General features: G+C 42.7%; 1 protein-coding gene across 4 annotated transcripts in view; it reads right to left on the bottom strand.

Annotated features, from left to right (window-relative positions):
- SCAF8 (SR-related CTD associated factor 8) overlaps nt 1-23570 on the bottom strand; it is a 686214-nt gene that overhangs the window by 584190 nt on the left and 78454 nt on the right. The gene's annotated exons all lie outside the window — the stretch shown is intronic.

Genomic DNA, 23570 nt, shown 5'->3' with positions numbered 1-23570 from the left:
GATACAACAATAAGCTTAGTTAACTGGTATTTGAAGTCAGAAAGAAAACAGGCCAAAGTGTAACAAGGAGTCAAGTAGATATCTATGTGGGGTTCATCTGTGCTACAGATACTGCATAAAGCCAACATAAAATGTAACAAGCACCAGAAAGCAGAAATATACACAGATTCTTTACTAGGTTTGTATCAAACAAAAACTTATTTTTGGAAAACTTGACCTACAATGTATCTTCAAAAGCAAATTGTGAAACTATTGGATAAGTAAATTTGACCCCCTAAAAAGTCAGCAGATTTGTATGGATTACTAATGACACTTATACAGATTTGTTCCAGACAGTATGCTTATTGTAAACCTGTAAGCTCTTAACTAAATTTTCAAAGCAACAATTCATTATTTCTCTGCATTTTTTTTAAATAAAATTAAACTGAAAAATATTGCTTGCATAAGTATTCAACCCCTTCAGACTAGTATGGTCCCAACACAGCTATGTTTCAGCGCAAATCCAGGTGTTTACTTCAGAGAAAAAAACCAGACAATTTTGTGACAGAATTATCATCTGTGCTCCAACCTTGAGAGACATGTGCTAATTTATTTTATAGCCCCCCTCTAATCATTAAGACACATAAGGAACCTAACCAATCTTGCAGTCCCATCTCTAATTGACAAATCAAACAATCCCCATGACATATAAATGAATATAAGGAATTTCATCCTAAATAAATATTTCATGCAGAATTTCCATTCTATTTCCCTATAGAGCCCTAAAAGATACCCTGTTCACATGTTAAAGAACCAGTATTGCTCTAATATACCAATGGATCTTTCCACCTTTCCATGAGGTGCTACAATAGAAACCATTTGAATTCTTCAACTATATGCAACTTTTGAATATTTATTTATTTATTTATTTAGCAGTTTTATATACCGAAATTCTTGTAGGGGGTACAAATCAGTTCGGTTTACATTGAACAAAAACAGTGCTTCAAAAGTGCAAGCAATTACAATGAACATTAACAGAATTTCAAAAAAGAACAATTGAGAACAATTACAGAGAACTCTGGATTCCAAACAGAATAATATATTATTAACCAATGAACAAGCAGATGCCATTTAAAACTTTTTAAAATTTATAATGAAACAGTGTTTCGGAGAGGAAAATATAATACGCACGTGATAGCTGAGGCTAAGATCTTGAACTACGAAGCAGAAGAAGAAGGGGTTGATACAAAAATGGAATGCACAAAACTAATGGAGAAATTACTTACCTGATAATTTCATTTTCCTTAGTGTAGACAGATGGACTCAGGACCAATGGGTATTGTGCTCTCCTGAGAGCAGATGGGAGACTGAGTCAGATTTCAAAGCTGACGTCAGCCTACATATACCCGTGCAGCATGCTTAGCTCTTCAGTATTCTCCTCGATAAGCCAGTGTGGATATATGTTGCTTGATACTTGATTACACTTGATTGGGGAGCTGGGATTCTAAGGAATCAGAACCTCTGCTGAATCTAAGTGCAATTTTATTTTATTAACTTGTGCTTTAATGTAACAGAGCTGTTTATTTGCCAAAGTTTGTGCCTTGTTTTGTTTGTAAGGGGCAGAATTAATATTGAAACCTGAAAGTGAGCTATTTTGTCCCAGGGGTCAATCTGATACTTTGGGCTGTGCTTAACCAGGAGACAGGAAGCTCTAAAGCTTCTTGTGTCCAGCAAAGTAAAAAGCTTTATCTTAGTAAGCCAATCAGGGGGAGGGTCTTATCCAACTCAATTTCAGACACAGAGCCCTGAGAACAACCTTTACCAAGAGTTAACTCCGGAAGGGCATTCCAGGCATCCACCACCCTCTCCATGAAGAAATACTTCCTGACATTAGTTCTGAGTCTTCCACCTTGAAGCTTCAACTCATGACCCCTGGTTCTGCTGATTTTTTTCCAACGGAAAAGGTTTGTCATTGTCTTTGGATCATTAAAACCTTTCAAGTATCTGAAAGTTTGAATCATATCACCCCTGCTCCTCCTTTTTTCCAGGGTGTACATATTTAGATTCTTCAATCTCTTCTCATAAGTCATTCGATGAAGACCCTCCACCTTTCTGGTCGCCCTTCTCTGGACCGCTTCCATCTTGTCTCTGTCTCTTTGGAGATAAGGTCTCCAGAACTGAACACAGTACTCCAGGTGAGGCCTCACCAAGGACCTGTACAAGGGGATAATCACTTCCCTTTACTTACTCGATATTCCTCTCTCAATGCAGCCCAGCATTCTTCTGGCTTTTGCTATCGCCTTGTCACATTGTTTCGCTGACTTCAGATCATTAGACAGCCGGGGATGGTTGGCCTGGACAAAGGTTTGCAGCCCTTTGAAAAATTCCACCCAGGAGAAGGTTCCTGGGTCCATGTTGATGCCAGGAGGGATTGTAGTGGTAGCCCCGGAGGAACCTTCCTGTGGGGGTGCCGAGTTGGACATAGTTAGGTCCAGGGTGCCATCATCAGTAGCTCCGGATCCCGCTACTGGCTGTGGGAGGTCTTGTTTGGGCTCTCCCTGGTTCTTTTCGCACTGCTGGCACAGAAGGGATTCTAAATCAGGCTGCGCAGCTTTCAAGTGGCAGGCTGGGCAAAGGAAGGGTCCCTTGGCCTTCTTGGATGGTGGTGCCATGGTTTGTGCGCGTGTAGAGCTTGAAAACTCGTCCGTGTGAGAGTTATGCGCGCGGATGCTCTTAGTTGTGCGCATCGGGAGTGCAGAAGTTATGCGCAGTACGTACGCACAAGTTCTCCGTGCAAGTAGCAGATTTTGTGCACGTGGCACAGTTATGCGCGCAGCCTAGTTGTGGCGCACCCCCCACCCCCCGGAGGGTCTCCACGTGTGTGGACCCTCGAACCGATCGGGGCCCAGCCAGAGAAAGGCTGCTCAACCCGATTTAAACCTCATCAGAGGAAAGTTGGTACAGCTGTTCGAGCCTTGGAGACCGGAGGCTCCAAGGCTCGAACTGGTCTCGGCGCTTACCGGTCGCGTGCCGGGCGGTCTCCAGCTGCAGGGGGAGAGAGAAATACCTTCACCGCCGTGTTCGAATCTGCACCCACTGCCTTTCAGCCACCCTGGGGGCAACGTCCACGCCGGGAATCGGTCAGCGGGCTCACCACTGAGGGACATCGAATCGACCTCAGGAAAGTCTCGACTGGGGGAGGGACCGTTAGGTTTCACCGCAGGAGAAGCGGGGCTCTCTTCTTAAAGGTAAATTTTCTTCTTTCTTGTAAATGTTACACTATTCTTTTGGATAGTGTCCACATCTGCTATGGGAGACTGAGAAATACTGCACGGGTATTTTGAAATCTGACTCAGTCTCCCATCTGCTATCAGGAGAGCACAATACCCATTGGCCCTGAGTCCATCTGGCTAAACGCTAGGAAATGAAGTATTAAAAGTGCATCAATTCTGCCAGTTTTGATAAAGCTACAGTGTTCAATGATTCTTGTTTTAACCAAACACTTTGTTTTGCCCACATACAAGTCTGCATGTACACTATATAACAAATTACAAAAGCAGATTGACAATTAGTAGAATGGCATAACCAGTAAAATTTCCCCATATACAATTGACAAAAATATTCATGGTGTAAAGGCACACCAAGAAATATCCATAATTCAAATGTCCTTTAATCACTGGTTGTAAAAAAACAAAAAAAAAAAAAGAAAAAGTCTAACATACTGAAATGAAGTTTCGGGTCAGCAGAGAAAATTCATACCAATGTTCTGTCCCTATGAGACTGCAATAATGGATGGAGGAATTAAAATTGGATGAATGCTCAAACAAGCCCAATGCTGAAAAAGAATACTACAAATCCAGGCTGCGGGAGGGGTTTGAAGAACACATACTATTTTCTGATCATCTTAAGATAGTTTGATAGCTTTCTGTTGAAGTAAAGAGCAATTTATCGGAATACAAAACTCTTTTGTAAACAACTTCAATACCCCTCTAGTTAGAAACCTCTCACACATATCTCTTGCTTTTAATTTATATTCAACTATAGTGGAGCAAATCTGATAAAAACAAAAAAATGAACTAGCAGACAGATAAATTTAGTTTAAAGGAAGTAGGATGACAACTAAAAAATTGGAACAAGATGTTTTGATCAGTCTTCTTCCAAACCAGTATAGTGGAAAAGTCATATAGAAATTTATTTATTTATTTATTTAAAGGCTTTTATATACCGGAGTTCATGCACTTGTGCATACCACTTCGGTTTACACAGATCAAGCAACAGAAAATTACATCAAACAGATTGAACAATTAAACAAATATACAATTACATCCAACAATTGGGTATAAATAACATGGCTAACTTAGTAGGAACTTAAGAGTTTGAGGTAAAGGAGAGAAATAGTACCAAGTGGTAAAAGAACAATGTTAATGGCTAAATAATAAATATAAATAGTAAATGCAAATTCTTATAATAAATACAGGTGTTTACAGATTACAGTCTTCCTGAAAAGTTTACGTCTACAGAATAGGGTTAAGTAAATAAGAACTGGCGGTTAATTCTATAGGAGTGAAGACTTCAAAAACTGAGGTTACATCTGGATTAAGAGGTATTGGTGTAGCATGCTCAAATATTTAATGATTTGGAATTGTGAGACCAAGGATAAAATTAGGAGTTGTTTGATATGATTATAAAAGCGAGAATGATTCAAGTTCTGGGATGTGGTTCTGAGCTAGACCTTTAAGTGTAGGCTTTTGTAAAGATATATACTTAAATACTCAAAATACTTAAAAAAATAAATAAATAAATAAAAAGTGTCTTCAGAGAATTTTAATGAAAATCATAAATTAGGATCATATATTTTCATTCATCTATGAAACTACAGAATATATTGATTCAATCTTGACATAATAAATACATCATAAAAAGTTGCTAATTAAAAGGAGACAGACAAATATGTCCACATATAAATTGGCTAAATCTAGGGGGTAATAGCCATCCCCATTGCTATACTGTTTGTTAAAAGAATTATTCATCAATATTGACAAAATATGAAATAAGCTTGGTTCAGGTATTCAACAGGCAATCTTAAATAAAGGAAAACCTTCCAATGTGGTATGAATGGCATCTAAAGCTGCATCTTGAGAAACATTTGTGTACAATGCTTCTATATCCAGACTGTTAAATTACTGTATATACTTACAATGTTACAATGTTTGAGACAATACTGTTAGAAATAATATGTCAATATAAAGTTATTATTACTTTGTTTAAAATGTTACAATTTAGAGACCATACTGTTAAATTAATAATGTTACAATGTAAAGATAATATGACCCATTGTCATACTATCACACAAGTTCCCATGTAAACCGATGTGATACACACGGCTGAATGTCGGTATAAAAAAAGCAAAAAAATAAATAAAATATCCACGGTAGCCAAAAGCATCAAGGAGTCAAATGTTATTTACATATTCCAAAACTGTACTCATGTAAACAGAATCTCTCCCATAACAAGCAGTCTTGAGTACAACCAATTTCAATAATTTATCTTAAAAAAAAAATGGGTTCCAACAACGATCCAATAGAGGATACAACTGATCCCCCTGGAGAACATAATGATGTATATTCAGAACATATACAATTGGAACATGGGTATGTTTTAACTTCAAGGAACTGACATTCACATGAAGTAAGAAAACTCTTTTCTCTGCCCTCCTGTTACAAAGATTTAATCCTAGATTGTAATATGGTGAAGGGATCCAGGTCCAATTTATGTAATATTTCACATCACCACATAAAGCAGAGTTGCATACCTGTAACAGGTGTTCTCACAGGACAGCAGGATGGTAGTCCTCACATATGGGTGACATCATCAGGATGGAGCCCAATCACGGAACACTTTTCTCAAAGTTTCCAGAACTTTGACTGGCACCTACTGGGCATGCCCAGCAATGCACTCACCCTGCATCCAGCAGGGGTCCCCCTTCAGTCTCGTCTTATAGTAAAAAGTACGTACGAAAAATAAAATAAGAAAACGTAAACGAACTCAATTCCACAGGGTGGCGGACAGGTTTCATGAGGACTAACATCTTGCTGTCCTGTGAGAACACCTGTTACAGGTAAGCAACTCTGCTTTCTCACAGGACAAGCAGGATGGTAGTCCTCACATATGGGTGAGTACCGAGCTGAGGATGCCCGAACAAAGCAGCCAAAGACTTGCAAAAGGCACAACAGGGATGGAAATTTGGTTAGGAGGGCTTTCTGAACGGTGGAAGGATTTTGGGAAGTTAAACTGAAAACAAGTTGCGTAGAATAGACTGGCCAAAGATGGAATCCTGTCTGCCAGCTTTATCTAAGCAATAATGGGCTGCGCCTGTATGACGAGAACTCCAGGTAGCAGCCTTACAAATATCAGCAAGCGGCACCAAACGGAGGTGCGCTACTGATGTCGCCATGGCCCTGACAGATTGTGCTTTTACACGGTCTTGCAGCGCAATGCCTGCTTGCTAGTAGCAAAAAGAAATGCAGTCCGCCAACCAGGAGGAGAGGGTCTGCTTTCCCACGGGATTTCCCAATTTGATGGTATCAAAAGAAACAAACAATTGAGTGAATTTCCTGTGGGCCGACGTGCGGTCCAGATAGAAGGCTAGAGCATGTTTGCAGTCCAAGGAATGCAGAGCCTATTCTCCTGGGTTTGAATGGGCCTGGGAAAAAAGGTAGGTAGGATAACAGATTGGTTAATAAGAAATTCCGACACTACCTTCGGTAAAAATTTAGGGTGAGTGTGGAGCACTACCCTGTCATGCAGAATTTTAGTGTAAGGCGGGTAGGTAACTAATGCCTGCAATTCACTAACTCTGCGACCGGACGTGATAGCGAGAAGGAAAACTACTTTCCATGTGAGATAATGGAGATCACAAGAGTGCAGAGGCTCAAACGGAGGTTTCATGAGCCATCCCAAACCTACATTAAGGTCCCAAGCAGGGGCCGGAGGGCGCAGTGGAGGTTTTAAGTGGAGCAAGCCTCTCATAAAATGTGTTACTAAGGGTTGAGTCAAAATAGGAACATCCTCCATGCCTTTATGAAACGCGGCTACCACACTGACATGCACCCTGATGGAGGAAGTTTTCAGGCCTGCCTCTTACAAGTGCCAGAGATAGTCCAGAAACTTCGCCGTGGAACAAGTGAAGGGGTCTAAGGACATAGATGTACACCATACTGTAAACCTCTTCCATTTGGAACGATAAGACCTTCTCGTAGAAGGCTTTCGTGAAGCTACCAGGACTCGGAATACTGACTGAAAGGTTAAGAGGTTGTAGTATTAACCTTTCAACATCCAGGCAGTCAGAGATAGGGCCTGGAGGTTGGGGTGGTTCAGGCATCCGTTGTTCTGAGTTATCGGAAGCGGATCCTTCCCCAGAGGAATGTGGCGGTGTACTGATAAATCCTGTAAAATTGGAAACCACACCTGGCGAGGCCAGTGAGGGGCTTTCAGAATCATTACGCCCTTGTCCTTCCGTAACTTCAAGAGAGTCTTTGATATGAGTGGAAGTGCAAGGTATGCATAGAGGAGACCGCTGGCCCACGAGAGGGCGAAAGCATCTCTCGGTTGCGAGTGGTGGCTGCGAGTGAGGGAGCAGAAGTTTTCTACTTTGCGGTTGTGGACTGACGCAAAGAGGTCTATGTGAGGGTAACCCCAACATTGGAATATTGTGTCCGCTACCATGGGGTTGAGAGACCAGTCGTGCTGAAGAAACGTGCAGCTCAATTTGTCCACCAACACATTGTCCACGCCCGGTAAGTAGGTAGCTGTGAGAAACATTGAGTGTGAAACGGCCCACGCCCATATCTGTGCAGCTTCCTGACACAGGAGGTAGGAGCCTGTTCCCCCTTGCTTGTTGATGTACCACATCGCCACCTGGTTGTCGGTTTGAATCAGGATGGTCTTGTTTGAGAGGCAATCCTGAAGGACTCTGAGGGCATATCTGATTCCCCGAAGCTCCAGGAAATTTATCTTGTGTTTGGCTTCCTCTGGAGACCAGGTTCCCTGAGTCTGCAGGTTGCCGACAAGCGCACCACACCTTAGGTTGAAGGCGTCTGTCGTCAAGGTAATTTGAGATTCTATAGCCTGAAATGGAAGGCCTTGAGTTAGATTGGAGTGTTGCATCCACCAGGCCAGCGATAGTCGGAGCTGTGTGGTAACGTGAACAATGCTGGACATTGGCTGACAAGCTTGAATCCACTGGGATTTTAGAGTCCACTGCATGACTCTCATTGCTAGGTGGGCCATCGGCATGACATGTACCAAGGATGCCATGTGGCCTAGCAGTATGAGGAAGTAATGAGCAGTTCAGGATACTCAAGTCTGTAAAAGATACGCCAGAGAGGCCAGGGTGAAAGCCCGATCCTGAAGAAGGAAGGCTTTCGCCTGTATAGTGTCTAGGTCGGCCCCTATAAAAGATGGGATGGAACTATCTTGGATTTGGGATAGTTGATTAGAAACCCTAGGGAGATCAGGGTATGGAGAGTGAGACGCAAGGACGCCAATGTGGCTTGCTGAGTCGGGGTTCTTATCAGCCAATCGTCAAGAAAAGGGTAGACATGGACACCCTGACTCCTGAGGAAGGCTGCGACTACCACAAGGCACTTGGTGAATACTCGTGGAGCAGACGCCAGGCCGAATGGCAGTACATGGTACTGGAAATGACGAGGGCTGACCAGGAATTTGCGATGAGATGGAATAATTGAGATGTGTGTGTGTATGCTTCCTGGAGATCTAGAGAGCATAGCCAATCTCCTTTCGGAAGAAGAGGAAGTAGAGACCCCAAGGTTACCATCTTGAACGTCTCTCTTTGCAGATACTTGTTTAGGGTGCAAAGGTCCAGAATTGGACGAACGCCACCTGACTTTTTTGGGATGTGTTTACACCGGGAATAGAATCCCTGCCCCCATTGGGAGAGGGGCACTGGTTCTATTGCCCGGGACTGGAGGAGGGTTGAAACCTCTGTCGTGGTACATGTGGGCACCAACGACATAGGAAAATGTGGGAGAGAGGTTCTGGAAGCCAAATTTAGGATTTTAGGTAGGAAGCTGAAATCCAGAACCTCCAGGGTGGCATTCTCTGAAATGCTTCCTGTTCCACGTGCAGGTCCCCAAAGGCAGGCAGAGCTCCAGAGTTTCAATGCGTGGATGAGACGATGGTGCAGGGAAGAGGGATTCAGCTTTGTAAGGAACTGGGGAAACTTTTGGGGAAAGGGGAGACTTTTCCGAAAGGACGGACTCCACCTTAACCAGAGTGGAACCAAGCTGCTGGCACTAACTTTCAAAAAGGAGATAGAGCAGCTTTTAAACTAGAACAAGGGGGAAAGCCGACAGTCACTCAGCAGTGCATGGTTCGGAGAAATGTATCCTTGAAGGATACTAATGAAACAGGAGAGTTAGGGCATCCCAACAGAGAGGTTCCATCAAAAGCAAACATAGTTCATATGCCTATATGTAAAAAATCACCAAAGCTAATGATTACCGAATTATCCCAAACAACTGAAAAGCAAGTTGTTAAACCAAGCAAAAACCACACTTTGAAATGTCTGTATGCCAATGCCAGAAGTCTAAGAAGTAAGATGGGAGAGTTAGAGTGTTTAGCAGCAAATGATGAGATTGACATAATTGGCATCACAGAGACTTGGTGGAAGGAGGATAACCAATGGGACAGTGCTATATCAGGGTACAAATTATATCGCAATGATAGGGAGGATCAACTTGGTGGGGGTGAGGCACTTTATGTCCGGGAGGGTATAGAGTCCAACAGGATAAAGATCATACAAGAGAGTAAATGCTCAGTAGAATCTATATGGGTAGAAATCCCATGTGTGTTGGGTAAGAGTATAGTGATAGGAGTATACTACCGTCCACCTGGACAAAATGGTCAGACAGATGATGAAATGCTAAGAGAAATCAGGGAAGCAAACCAATTTGGCAGTGCAATAATAATGGGAGATTTCAATTACCCCAATATTGACTGGGTAAATGTAACATCAGGACTTGCTAGAGACATAAAGTTCCTGGATGTAATAAATGACTGCTTCATGGAGCAATTGGTTCAGGAACCTACAAGAGAGGGAGCTATTTTAGATTTAATTCTTAGTGGAACGCAAGATTTGGTGAAAGAAGTAACGGTGGTGGGGCCACTTGGCAACAGTGATCATAACATGATCAAATTTAAACTAATAACTGGAAGGGGGACAATAAGTAAATCTGCAGCTCTAACACTAAATTTTAAAAAGGGAAACTTTGATAAAATGAAACATACATAGAAACATACAAAGAAATGACGGCAGAAGAAGACCAAATGGCCCATCCAGTCTGCCCAGCAAGCTTCACACATTTTTTTCTCTCATACTTATCTGTTTCTCTTAGCTCTTGGTTCTATTTCCCTTCCACCCCCACCATTAATGTAGAGAGCAGTGATGGAGCTGCATCCAAGTGAAATATCTAGCTTGATTAGTTAGGGGTAGTAGGGGCAGTAACCGCCGCAATAAGCAAGCTACACCCATGCTTATTTGTTTGTTGGTTGTTTTTTCTTCTCCCCTGCCGTTGAAGCAGGGAGCTATACTGGATATGCGTGAAGTATCAGTTTTTTTCTCCCCTGCCGTTGAAGCAGAGAGCTATGCTGGATATGCGTGAAGTATCAGTTTTTCTTCTCTCCTGCCATTGAAGCAGAGAGCCATGCTGGATATGCATTGAAAGTGAAGTATCAGGCACATTTGGTTTGGGGTAGTAACCGCCGTAACAAGCCAGCTACTCCCCGCTTTGTGATTGCGAATCCTTTTTTCTTCTCCCCTGCCGTTGAAGCTATGCTGGATATGCGTGAAGCATCAGTTTTTCTTTTCCCCTGCTGTAGAAGCAGAGAGCTATGCTGGAAATGCGTGATGTATCAGTCTTTCTCCCATGCCGTTGAAGCAAAGAGCCATGCTGGATATGCATGGAAAGTGAAGTATCAGGAACATTTGGTTTGGGGTAGTAACCGCCGTAACAAGCCAGCTACTCCCCGCTTTGTGAGTGTGAACCCTTTTTTCTTCTCCCCTGCCGTTGAAGCAGAGAGCTATGCTGTATATGCATTGAAAGTGAAGTATCAGGCATATTTGGTTTGGGGTAGTAACCGCCGTAACAAGCCAGCTACTCCCCTCTTTGTAAGTGCAAATCCACATTTCCTCTTGCTGTTGAAGCTTAGAGCGATGTTGGAGTCACAGTAAGCATGTGTATGTTTATTGAATAAGGGTATTGTGTCCAGGCAGTAGCCATCATTCTGGCGAGTCACCCACTCTTCATTGGCGGCCTCTTGACTTTATGGATCCACAGTGTTTATCCCACGCCCCTTTGAAGTCCTTCACAGTTCTGGTCTTCACCTCATCCTTCGGAAGGGCATTCCAGGCATCCACCACCCTCTCCGTGAAGAAATACTTCCTGACATTGGTTCTGAGTCTTCCTCCCTGGAGCTTCAAATCGTGACCCCTGGTTCTGCTGATTTTTTTCCTACGGAAAAGGTTTGTCGTTGTCTTTGGATCATTAAAACCTTTCAAGTATCTGAAAGTCTGTATCATATCACCTCTGCTCCTCCTTTCCTCCAGGGTGTACATATTTAGATTCTTCAATCTCTCCTCATAAGTCAATTGATGAAGACCTTCCACCTTTTTGGTCACCCTTCTCTGGACCGCCTCCATCTTGTCTCTGTCTCTTCGGAGATACGGTCTCCAGAACTGAACACAATACTCCAGGTGAGGTCTCACCAAGGACTTGTACAAGGGGATAATCACTTCCCTTTTCTTACTCGATATTCCTCTCTCTATGCAGCCCAGCATTCTTCTGGCTTTAGCTATCGCCTTGTCACATTGTTTCGCCGACTTCAGATCATTAGACACCATCACCCCAAGGTCTCTCTCCTGCTCCGTGCACATCAGCCTTTCTCCCCCCATCGAATACAGTTCATTCGGATTTCCACGCCCTATATGCATGACTTTGCACTTCTTGGCATTGAATATCAGCTGCCATATCTTTGACCACTCTTCCATCTTCCTTAAATCCCGTCTCATTCTCTCCACTCCTTCCGGCGTGTCCACTCTGTTGCAGATCTTAGTGTCATCCGCGAAAAGACAAACCTTACCTTCTATCCCTTCCGCAATGTCGCTCACAAAGATATTGAAAAGGACCGGTCCCAACACCGATCCCTGCGGTACACCGCTTAAAACCGCTCTCTCTTCAGACAGAGTTCCATTTACCATCACACATTGTCTTCTGTCCGTCAACCAGTTTGCAATCCAGGCCACCACCTCGGCACTCACTCCTAAGCTTCTCATTTTATTCACCAGTCTCCTGTGCGGGACAGTGTCAAAAGCTTTGCTGAAATCCAAGTAGATGACATCGAGTGCTCTTCCTCAATCCAATTCCTTGGTTACCCAGTCAAAAAAGTCAATCAGATTTGTCTGACAGGATCTTCCAATGGTGAATCCATGCTGCCTCTGGTCCAGCAATTCTCCCGACTGTAGATAGTTCACTATTCTCTCTTTCAACAGTGACTCCATTACTTTTCCCACCACCGAAGTGAGGGTAACCGGTCTGTAGTTACCAGCCTCTTCTCTGTTCCCACTCTTGTGAAGTGGAACCACCACCGCTCTCCTCCAATCATTCGGCACCACTCCCGTTTCTAGGGATCTATTGAACAGGTCACACAGCGGACCCGCCAGCCCATCTCTGAGCTCCCTCAGTATTCTGGGATGAACTTCATCAGGCCCCATGGCTTTGTCCACTTTCAGTTTCACCAGCTCTTCCCATACATTTTCTACTGTAAATGGAATTACATCTACTCCATTCCCCTCCAGTTTCTTGTTAACTAGTGACGGTCCTTCTCCAGGGTCCTCTTTAGTGAACACCGAACTGAAGTATTCATTTAATATTTCTGCCATTTCTTCGTCTCTCTCCACACATTGATCCTTTCCACCTTTCAATTTCACTATACCACTTTGAACTTTTCTCTTTTCACTGATGTATCTGAAAAATGTTTTGTTACCACTCTTTACCTCTTTGGCAATCCTCTCTTCTGCTTGACTTTTTGCCATCTTGATTAATTTCTTAGTCTCTCTCAGTTCTACCAGATATTCTTCTTTGTGTTCCTCCTTTTGGGATCTTTTATATTTCTTGAACGCTGTTCTTTTAGCCTTTATTTTGTCAGCCACCTCCTTTGAGAACCAGATAGGTTTCATTTTTCTTTTGCTTTTCTTTACTTTTCTAACATATAGATTAGTTGCCTTGGTAATTGCTCCTTTTAGATTGGTCCACTGTTGATCCACATCTCTCTCGTTTTCCCAGCCTTTTAGTTCTTCCTCCAGGTACTTCCCCATTTCATCAAAGTCTGTGTTTTTGAACATCAAAACTTGGGTTTTTGTGCTTCTTTTCCGTGTCCTTTTTGTGATATTAAACCATACCGTTTGATGATCACTGGTGCTGAGGTGGGCACCCACCTGGACGTCTGAGACATTATCTCCATTAGTGAGCACTAAGTCGAGTATAGCTCCTTCTCTCGTGGGTTCCATTACCATTTGTTTGAACAAAGCTACTTGCAGGGCATCTACTATTTCTCTACTATTATTAGATTCTGCAGATGGGATTCTCCAGTCTACATCTGGCATATTAAAGTCTCCAACGATCACCACTTCTCCTTTCTTTGCTATCCTGTGGATGTCTTCAACCAGATCTCTGTCCAGCTCTTCCTTTTGGTTTGGAGGCCTGTAAACCACTCCAATAAAAATGGATGCCCCATCTTTTTTTAAGTCGGCCCATAGTGCTTCTTCTTTGCCCCATCATCCTTGCAGCTCAGATGCTTGGATATTGTTTCTGACATATAGAGCCACTCCTCCCCCTTTCCTATCCTCTCTGTCCTTCCTTAACAAGTTATAGCCTGGTATTGCCGTATCCCAGTCATGAGATTCCGTAAACCACGTTTCCGTGACAGCAACAACGTCCAAGTCCGCCTCCACCATTAGGGCTTGCAGCTCTGGGATTTTATTACCCAAACTACGAGCATTTGTGCTCATAGCTTTCCAGCTTTCTTTGCTCAGGTTACTGCTGTTCCTGGACTCCTTTTGTGTCCTATTTAGTTGAGTTTTGTTATCCACTTTTCTCTTTGCATTTGTGCAAGGGAAGAGATTAATGCCTCTGATGACAGAGTCATCCATCACCGTGAGCTTTTTCCTTTGGTTTCTGATTTGGAATTTCTGTATGCATTGGGTTTTTTCTCTCTTTTCCGATAACATTTCAATCTTTTTCTCAAGGACTTCTTCAGAATTTAATACAGAGAAGGCATTTTGTACTTGTTGCACTTGATACAGTGTGTGTCTACGGAACACAGGTCTTATTCTACCAGAGCCCACTGAAATAGTTTTAAAGTTCCTTAATGGCCTGTGTGAGTGGTGGGATAGAGTTGTGGGTTGTACAGCTTTCAATAATGGGTGTCTGTGGGTTACAGGTCTTATCCTACCTGAGCCCACAGTAAATCTCTTTTTTCTTGAGTTTTGGTTATTCAGTGGTAAGTGAAAATTATTTCCTGAATAATGTACCGTGGCTGAGACTCTCTTTATTGAAGCTAATTCAGCTTTAAAGTCAACCAGCTCCTTTTCCAAGGTAGAGAGTTTTGAACAAAAGGGGCAAGCCTTAAGTTTCCATATGATTACCCTCAATATAAAGGCTCCACAGCAGTTGCATTGAATAGTACTCATTTAGGTAAGTTATTTGATTGGTGCACCTAAGGAATAATCAATTTACTAATTTATCTGGTTGCCTATTATGAAGTTAGGATGACTACATTAGAAATACAAACCTAGGGGTGGGTGGGCAGAGGGGTAGGGTGGGAGGGAGTTAAACAGTTTATACCTAGGTCAAGCAGGGTAGGGCAAGACACTTTCTGAAAGTTTACTTGTCCTTTAGCTAGTAAAAGATCCCACAGCACTTATATCCCAATTTGAAACAGATTATATGACAGCTATACAATTAGAGGGATACTGGGAATTTATTTTTTTTGTGGGTTTTTTGAATCTTACAACAATCTAATATCAAGAAACCAAACAGATTAGTATACAATATAATCAAGAAACCAAACTGATTAGTATACAACACTGGAATAGAAAGGGATTTGAAATCACAGAGCAGTTTTCTACACAGAAGCAAACTTTGATAAAATGAGGGAAATAGTTAGAAAAAAACTGAAAGGTGCAGCTGCAAAGGTTAAAAGTGTTCAACAGGCTTGGACATTGTTTAAAAATACAATCATAGAGGCGCAGTCCATATGTATTCCGCGCATTAAGAAAGGTGGAAGGAAGGCAAAACGATTACCGTCATGGTTAAAAGGTGAGGTGAAAGAGGCTATTTTAGCCAAAAAAAATCCTTCAAAAACTGGAAGAAGGATCCATCTGAAGAAAATAGGATAAAACATAAGCATTGTCAAGGTAAGTGTAAAACATTGATAAGACAGGCGAAGAGAGAATTTGAAATGAAGTTGGCCATAGAGGCAAAAACTCATAATAAAAACTTTTTAAAATATATCCAAAGAAAGAAACCTGTGAGGGAGTCGGTTGGATCATTAGATGACAGAGGGGTTTAAAGGGGCTCTTAGGGAAGATAAGGCCATTGCAGAAAGACTAAATGAATTCTTTGCCTCCGTGTTTACTAATGAGAATGTTGGGGAGATACCAGTTCCGGAGATGATTTTCAGGGGTGATGACTCAGACAAACTGAACGAAATCACTGTGAACCTGGAAGATGTAGTAGGCCAGATTGACAAACTAAAGAGTAGCAAATCACCTGGACCGGATGGTATGCATCCTAGGGTTCTGAAGGAACTAAAAAATGAAATTTCTGATCTATTAGTTAAAATTTGAACCTATCATTAAAATCATCCATTGTACCTGAAGACTGGAGGGTGGCCAATGTAACCCCAATATTTAAAAAAGGCTCCAGGGGCGATCTGGGTAATTATAGACCAGTGAGCCTGACTTCAGTGCCGGGAAAAATAGTGGAAACTATTCTCAAGATCAAAATTGTAGAGCATATAGAAAGACATGATTTAATGGGACACAGTCAACATGGATTTACCCAAGGGAAGTCTTGCCTAACAAATCTGCTTCATTTTTTTGAAGGGGTTAATAAACATGTGGATAAAGGTGAACCGGTAGATGTAGTGTATTTGGATTTTCAGAAGGCGTTTGACAAAGTCCCTCATGAGAGGCTTCTACGAAAACTAAAAAGTCATGGGATAGGAGGCGATGTCCTTTCGTGGATTACAAACTGGTTAAAAGACAGGAAACAGAGAGTAGGATTAAATGGTCAATATTCTCAGTGGAAAAGGGTAAACAGTGGAGTACCTCAGGGATCTGTATTGGGACCGGTGCTTTTCAATATATATATAAATGATCTGGAAAGGAATACGACGAGTGAGGTTATCAAATTGGCGGATGATACAAAATTATTCAGAGTAGTTAAATCACAGGCAGACTGTGATTTAATCATCTCTTGTGAAGATTCAAGTAAAGTGGTAACATCAGGTAATAAATGTTCTTCTATATTTCCACGATTAGAATCTGCAGTTGGTAAATAGTAAGCTTTTGTCACAACAGGTTTCACCTCTTCAGGCATTTTCAAAATCTGTGATGTATATAGTCTAAACAACTCAAGTGGAGAAATATTTCTCAAGACTGGGAAATTCAAGGATCTTAGATTATGAGATCTCAAAGAATTTTCTATAGTCTCCAGCCTCTTGTTAGTAACAGATTCACTCTGAATTAAATTTAATTGTATTTTTTCCACTTCCTTTAAGCGTCCATCCCTTGTTTGTATTCTTACTTCTTGTTGTGTTAGTTCAATTGCATTCTTAGTTACTTGATTTTTAACTTCCCGAATTTCTTTAGTAAGACCCACTACTGCTTTTTCCAATTCCTGTAATGCATTCCAAATCATTGTTAAAGAAATTTCTGTAGTAGGAATTATGACTCTCTCAGTCTTAGGTGTCTCTTTTCTCTCATCTCCTCTACCCACTATATCCCCGGCACCAATATCCAGGCTCGGAGTACCAAGCCTAACGGCTTTTTCCAGTCCCAGGACGCCATTACCCCTCTGGGGCTGTACCTTTGCCGTTTGCTCTAGGTTTCCATAACCTTCCGTTGACAACTCTTGTCCAGCTGTGCCTTCCCTCTCCTGGGGGGCTGCAGCTTCCACCAATACTCTCCCTTCAACGAGACCTGGTGGTGCCGGTCTACACGGAGACCCGGGGCTGAGAGATGTTTCAGATGTCAGGGAGAGCAGATCACGCTCCATTTCCGCTCCCACAGCAACATGCTCTCTGGGCGTTCCAGGCGGCACCGCCGCGAAAAAGCTCCCGATGCGGGGTTGACTTGACTCTAGCGGGGTGGATGTCATCTCTATCCCCCGTACACTCGCCTTTCTTTTGGTATGGGGCATAATGGATCCTCGGAAAAGCAATTTTGAAGGTAAAACTCGGGAGCTTCTCACAGACACGACTGCTCAGGCGGCCATCTTGTGGGCATCTCAGTTATGGATTTATTGGGGGCTGGGGCAGTCTATGGAACAGTAAAAAGCTCTTTGTCAAAGATGGCTTACATCTGTCTGTGGCAGGAAAAAGGATCCCAAGAGATAAATTGAAATCCTATGTCATAAGGCATTTAAACTAGATGCCGGGGATGGCGGTAAGAAATTAGAATGTCACCCCCCAAATAGAAATGCAATGTAAAAGGGTGAAGTGGATAACAAAACTCAACTAAATAAGTAACAAAAGGAGTCCAAGAAAAGCAGTAACCTGAAAGAGAAAAGGTGGAAAGCTATGAGCACAAATGCTCATAGTTTGGGCAATGAAATCCCAGATCTGCAAGCCCTAATGGTAGAGGCGGACTTGGACGTTGTTGCTGTCACAGAGACGTGGGTCACGGAATCTCATGATTGGGATACAGCAATACTGGGCTATAACTTGTTAAGGAAGGACAGAAGATAGGAAAGGGGGAGGAGTGGCTCTTTATGTCAGAAACAATATCCAAGCATCTGAACTGTAAGGAAGATGGGACAAAGAAGAAGCACTATGGACCAACCTAAAAAAAGATGATGGGGTATCCATTTTTATTGGAGTGGTTTACAGGCCTCCAAATCAAATGGAAGAGCTTGACAGAGATCTGGTTGAAGACATCCAAAAAATGGGAAAAAGAGAGAGAAGTGGTGATTGTTGGAGATTTTAATTTGCAGGATGTAGACTGGAGAATCCTTTCTGCAGAATCTAACAATAGAAGAGAGATAGTGGATGCCCTGCAAGGGGCTCTGTTCAAACAAATGGTAATGGAACTCACAAGGGAGCTATACTCGATTTAGTGTTCACTAAAGGAGATAATGTCTCTGATATGTCCAGGTGGGTGCCCACCTCAGCACCAGTGATCATCAAACGGTATGGTTTCATATCACAAATAGGATACGGAGAAGAAGCACGAAGACCCGAGTTTTGCAGTTCAAAAACACAGACTTTGATGAAATGGGGAAGTACCTGGAGGAATAACTAGAAGGCTGGGAGAACAAGAGAGATGTGGAACAACAATGGACCAAACTAAAAGGATCAATTACCAAGGCAACTAATCTATATGTTAGAAAAGTAAAGAAAAGCAAAAAAAAAAATGAAACCTATCTGGTTCTCAAAGGAGGTGGCTGACAAAATAAAAGCTAAAAGAACAGCATTCAAGAAATATAAAGGATCCCAAAGGAAGGAGCACAAGGAAGAATATCTGGTGGAACTAAGTAATCAAGACGGCAAAAAGTCAAGTGGAAGAAAGGATTGCCAAACAGATAAAGCGAGGTGACAAAACATTTTTCAGATACATCAGAGAAAGGAGAAAAGTTCAAAGTGGTATAGTGAAATTGAAAGGTGAAAAGGATCAATGTGTGGAGAGACACGAAGAAATGGCAGAAATATTAAATGAATACTTTAGTTCGGTGTTCAATAAAGAGGACTCTGGAGAAGGACCGTCGCTAGTTAATAAGAAACTGGAGGGGCGTGGAGTAGATGTAACTCCGTTTACAGAAGAGAATGTATGGGAAGAGCTAGGAAAACTAAAAGTGGACAAAGCCATGGGGCCTGATGAATTTCATCCCAGGATACTGAGGGAGCTCAGAGATGTGCTGGCGGGTCTGCTGTGTGACCTGTTCAATAGATCCCTAGAAACGGGAGTGGTGCTGAATGATTGGAGAAGAGCGGTGGTGGTCCCGCTTCACAAGAGTGGAAGCAGAGAGGAGGCTGGAAACTACAAGCCGGTTAGCCTCACCTCGGTGGTGGGAAAAGTAATGGAGTCACTGCTGAAAGAAAGAATAGTGAACTATCTACAATCGGAAGAATTGCTGGACCAGAGGCAGCATGGATTCACCAGGGGAAGGTCCTGTCAGACAAATCTGATTGACTTTTTTAACTGGGTGAGTAGGGAATTAGATCGAGGAAGAGCACTCGATGTCATCTACTTGGATTTCAGCAAAGCTTTTGATACTGTCCAGCACAGGCGGCTTGTGAATAAAATGAGAAGCTCAGGAGTGAGTACCGAGGTGGTGGCCTGGATTGCAAACTGGTTGACGGACAGAAGATAATGTGTGATGGTAAATGGAACCTACTCTGAAGAGAGAGTGGTGTTAAGCAGAGTGCCGCAAGGATCGGTGTTGGGACCGGTCCTGTTCAATATCTTTGTGAGCGACATTGCGGACGGGATAGAAGGTAAGGTATGTCTTTTTGTGGATGATACTAAGATCTGCAACATAGTGGACACGCCAGAAGGAATGGAGAGAATGAGACGGGATTTAAGGAAGCTGGAAGAGTGGTCAAAGATATGGCAGCTGAGATTCAATGCCAAAAAGTGCAGAGTCATGCATATGGGGTGTGGAAACCCGAAAGAACTGTATTTGATGGGGGGTGAAGGGCTGATGTGCACAGAGCAGGAGCGAGACCTTGGGGTGATAGCATCTAACGATCTGAAGTCGGCAAAACAATGACAAGAAGAATGCTGGGATGCATAGAGAGAGGAATATCTGGTAAGAGAAAGGAAGTGATGATCCCCTTGTACCGGGCCCTTGGTGAGGCCTCACATGGAGTACTGTGTTCAGTTCTGGAGACCGGATCTCCAAAGGGACAGAGACAGGATGGAGGCGGTCCAGAGAAGGGCAACCAAAAAGGTGGATGGTCTACATAAAATGACTTATGAGGAGAGGTTGAAGAACCTAAATAGGTACACCCTGGAGGAGAGGAGGAGCAGGGGTGATATGATACAGACTTTCAGATACTTGAAAGGTTTTAATGATCTATGGTCAACAACAAACCTTTTACATTGGAAAAAAATCAGTAGAACTAGTGGCCACAATTTGAAGCTCCAGGGAGGAAGACTCAGAACCAATGTCAGGAGGTATTTCTTCAGGGAAAGGGTGGTGGATGCCTGGAATGCCCTTCTGGAGAAAGTGGTGAAGACTAAAACTGTGAAGGATTTCAAAGGGGTATGGGATAAACACTGTGGATCCATAAAGGCTAGAGGATGGGAATGAAGAGAAGAGCTATGGGTGTGGATTACTGGAGTGGAGGCTACTGGTGATACTACCCTTACTCAAATAAGCCTTCGCACAGTTAATGCAACTCCAACATTGCTTTCTGCTTCAACGGCAAGGGGAAATGTGGAAAAGAAGATTTGCATTCAGACAACAACAAGGACAGAACTTCACAATTTGGGTAAACAAATTAGCTTGGGGGTAGCTTGCTTATTACGGCGGTTACTACCTTAAACCCAAACCGTAGAAATCGAAAACCCTGGTACACGCCTGAGCTCAGGGATCTTAAAACCCATCTCAGAGCTACAGAAAGGTCCTGGCGTAAGCACCAATCCCCCGCAACCAAAACAATATACTACCAACGTATGCATGAATATAGAAAGTCCATACTCCAAACCAAACGAGAATATTACGCCAAAAAAATACATGGTCTGCAACACAATCCCAAGGCCCTCTTCTCCATGGTTGCCGATCTAACCTCGCCCTCCCTCACACAACAACCTGCAATTTCCTCAAAAAATCGGTGCAATGAGCTTGCACAATTTTTTAAAAACAAGGTATCCTCCATCACAGCACAATTCTCTCGCAACAGCTTCAAAATCTGTCTCCCCTCTATAAACTCACCAGTCTCCCTCTCCACTTTTGATTCCTCTTCCTCCCTGGAAGTTGAGAACATCCTAAAAAAAATGAAACCCTCTTCACATCCCTCTGAAACTATTCCTTCTAAACTCTTACTATCTATACCCAAAGTGATCGCCAAACCTTTATCGAATATTCTTAACTGTTCCTTAGAGCATGGCACAGTCCCTAATTTTCTCAAGCAAGCAGTAGTGAAACCGCTACTCAAAAAACCCAATCTTGACCCTGCCACCCTATCTAATTACAGACCCGTCTCCAATCTACCCCTCCTAGCTAAAGTCCTGGAAAAACTAGTTAATTCACGCCTATCTGATCACCTAGAACAGAACAATATTCTCCCATCCACCCAACACGGTTTCAGGAAGCATTTAAGTACTGAAACCCTACTGCTCTCCCTACATGATACCCTCATCAGAGGAATCGACTCAGGATCCTCTTACCTGATTGCAATGCTTGACATTTCTGCTGCATTTGATACAGTCAATCACGATGTCCTCCTCAATATCTTGAAGAGTATCGGGATTACTGGCAATGCCCTCACCTGGATTCAATCGTACCTCCAAAATCGCTTCTTTACTGTTTTAGTGGACAACAATGAATCTGACCCCATCAGTCTCCCTCAAGGTGTGCCCCAAGGATCCTCTCTCTCTTCTACCCTCTTTAATATATACATGCTTCCCCTTACCACGCTTCTCACTAACCTTCACATCAAGCATTTCATATATGCTGACGATGTGCAACTCATTTTCCCATTCTCTGACTCTCTACAAACTGCGCTACAGAACTGGGAATCCTGTCTCTCCTCTATCAACCAACTTCTCAATGACATGCAGCTAGCTCTAAATCCCAACAAAACTGAACTATTAATCATATCTAACAGGCATCCGCTCCCAGACATTCCTTTTGCATACTCATCTACCACTTTCCCCCCGCACACTCGCAACCTAGGTGTCCTTATTGACAATCATCTCACCTTTAAACCATTCATTAAATCCATCCTAAAGGAATGCTACTTTAAGCTGCAAACGATAAAAAAACTCAGACCCCTGCTTCATTTCTCCGACTTCCGCACAGTTCTCCAGTCTATCATTTTGTCTAAAATAGACTATTGTAACGCTCTCTTCCTCGGCATCCCTGCAATACATACCAAGCCTTTACAACTTTTGCAAAACGCCGCCGCTAGGATTCTGTCAAACACAAGAAAAAGAGACCATATTACCCCCACACTTATAGAACTACATTGGCTCCCAATAAAATCACGAATTCTTTATAAAGCACTCTCCATCATTCATAAAAGTCTGTTAAACTCCAACCTCAACTGGATCAACCCCCCCCCCTCCTCCCCCGCACCTCCAACAGACCCACCCGCACAGCCCTTCAAGGAACCCTTCGTGCCCAACCCATCAAAACTTTCAAACTCTCCTCTACTATTAGCAGAGCTTTCTCCCTCGCCAGCCCCACCTTATGGAACTCCCTACCCCATGATATACGCCTAGAGACACATACACCCAAATTCAAAAAAAAAACTGAAAACCTGGCTTTTCCAGCAAGCCTACTCCATATCCCCCCCAACCACTTAGAATTTCCCCCTTTAGAGAATTCCTCTATAATATATACTCTTCGAGCTATGACTATGAATGCCTTCGATTTAAGACTAAGAATTTGCCTGCTGTTTTTGTACTTTGAACTCTCCTATCTGTGTATATAGTTGGTTTACTCATATTGATTTATATTTATATCTAGTTTTCACCCCCCTGTTTAATGTACTCTATTGGTTATACGTAAGGGCCCAGCCCAAAAGTTAATCGTGTTCCGCTGTTATATGTAAGGGCTCCGCCCAAAAGTTTTTGTTTTTTGTAAACCGATGCGATGTGTCAACGGATGTCGGTATAAAAGAGACCTTAAATAAATAAATAAATCAATTAATTAATTAATTACTTTGAATGCATATACAGCGTTGCTCTCTGCTTCAACGGCAGGGGAGAAGAAAAAAGGGTTCACACTCACAAAGCGGGGAGTAGCTGGCTTGTTACGGCGGTTACTACCCCAAACCAAATGTTCCTGATACTTCACTTTCCATGCATATCCAGCATGGCTCTTTGCTTCAACGGCATGGGAGAAAGACTGATACATCACGCATTTCCAGCATAGCTCTCTGCCGTCAACTGGGGGCGCCTCACCTAGTTATTAGTTTTGATGCCGAAAAGGCGTTCGACAGAGTGGAGTGGTGATACCTTTTTACTCTTTTGGAGGACATGGGATTCGCGGGATTTTTTCTCCAGGCGGTGCGTTTACTATATGCTGACCCGAGGGCGGTTATATTGTTAAATGGAGCTAGTT

This window comes from Rhinatrema bivittatum, chromosome 3 (genome assembly GCF_901001135.1).
Source record: "Rhinatrema bivittatum chromosome 3, aRhiBiv1.1, whole genome shotgun sequence".
NCBI lineage: Eukaryota > Metazoa > Chordata > Amphibia > Gymnophiona > Rhinatrematidae > Rhinatrema > Rhinatrema bivittatum.
This window is presented reverse-complemented; position numbering and strand designations above follow the sequence as displayed.